Raw genomic sequence first — 1152 nt, 5'->3', positions numbered from 1 at the left:
CCCATCGATATATACACTATAAACATTGGTATATTGAATATGACCAGTAGTAGAAGTTATTTAGCTTTGATGCACGTCTCCCGCCTCTATGCAACGCAATGGAGAATAAATTGATCTGAAACACTGAATGATAAATAAATGAAAACTGTGCTCTTTCAAAACGTAGGCGCACAGCATGAGCCCCTGTGTAGCCAGCAGACGGGCGCCAATCTAAGCTACAAGTCGGGTTTCTCGCGTTATTGTCTTAGTGCGACGTGATAAACGCCCAATATTATATATATAATACTTATATAATATATATATATATATAATATATAAACATATCTTATTACGTAACATAATTCGCACGCTAAAATACAAGGGATAAAAAACAAACTTGCGGTGCGATATTCACAGAAAGCTTGCTTAACGTTGCCTTATATCTACGTATTATGCTGTAATCGGTGGGTTTTGTGCGGCGTGGCGTGTGTGTATAACCTCACAACCTCAATATATATTATACTTCAAGTCCAACAAGGGAACTATGCGGAGAGACGGAGTGCAGACCAAATGATACAATTAGCCCAGATCATACACTGGCCGATTGCAGGTAGCTAAAAAGCATTAATTTTGCCAAGGAGGAAGAAAGAATGCAATATATTTAAGAATGACAGAAACGATAGCAACACACTAAAACGATCATTTTGAGGATGCTACATGTCGAACAAACAATGATCACCTCCGATGCATGAGTCTACAAAAAAATCATTACGCAACCGCCCAATCTCACAGACCATGTGTCTCCATTAGTCTCTATCATGGACTTTGATATATATGAAAGTTATAAGTTTACATGAAGAAACGGTCACGCAGAGGCCATCAAGCTAATCAATCTGATGGCCAAAACATCTAGAATTTGCATGAGTTGTTTTCGTTCTTGATAACCATCTCTCCAGTTACTCAATACAGGGCGTAGATGGCGGTGTGTGCGGGGATATATCTCCCCACTATTGGAGGTGAGGGCATGGCGCTGTACAATCTCCCCCCTACTTTTCTAGGAGGAAAATGTGGAAAAAATCTATATTTTTAACAGACACTAAATACGAACATTATCTACAAAATCCTCATCGCTATTATAAGCCCTCCTAATGTATTCATTACACAAATGAAACC

This window comes from Priapulus caudatus, unplaced genomic scaffold (assembly GCF_000485595.1).
Source record: "Priapulus caudatus unplaced genomic scaffold, Priapulus_caudatus-5.0.1 Scaffold55, whole genome shotgun sequence".
NCBI classification, from domain to species: Eukaryota; Metazoa; Priapulida; class Priapulimorpha; order Priapulimorphida; family Priapulidae; genus Priapulus; species Priapulus caudatus.
Note: the sequence above shows the minus strand (reverse complement) of the source record.